Raw genomic sequence first — 347 nt, forward strand, 5'->3', positions numbered from 1 at the left:
CAACTTTTTATTAAAATTTTCCAGCATAATTTACAATAGAAAAGTATTTTGGATTAATTAAAGTTGTACTTTTGTGAAATATGTTCATGTAAGAAAAAACCAGTTTTATTATTTGGGTGGTATTGGAGAAGCAGTCCGTCAGTGTTGCAATGAGCTGACATCATCAGAAAACCCCTTTGCTGTGCAGTATTCTCGACGGGAAAGTGTAGAACCCGGGAGATGTTTGGGCACTTGCCTCTGCTTTTGTTAGGTGCCAGAGAGATTCTACCCTTTTAAAATTTACACCTTTGTCCAATGTACTAGTTATTATATAGAGACATATTTATGCCCCCTTGATGAAACTTTTG

General features: G+C 35.7%; 1 protein-coding gene across 1 annotated transcript in view; it reads left to right on the top strand.

Annotated features, from left to right (window-relative positions):
- The window catches only part of LOC119591030 (transketolase-like), a gene marked incomplete at its 5' end in the record, with an annotated part of 33,374 nt that overhangs the window by 24,540 nt on the left and 8,487 nt on the right, over positions 1-347 (top strand).

The sequence above is a fragment of the Penaeus monodon genome, chromosome 28, assembly GCF_015228065.2.
Source record: "Penaeus monodon isolate SGIC_2016 chromosome 28, NSTDA_Pmon_1, whole genome shotgun sequence".
NCBI classification, from domain to species: domain Eukaryota; kingdom Metazoa; phylum Arthropoda; class Malacostraca; order Decapoda; family Penaeidae; genus Penaeus; species Penaeus monodon.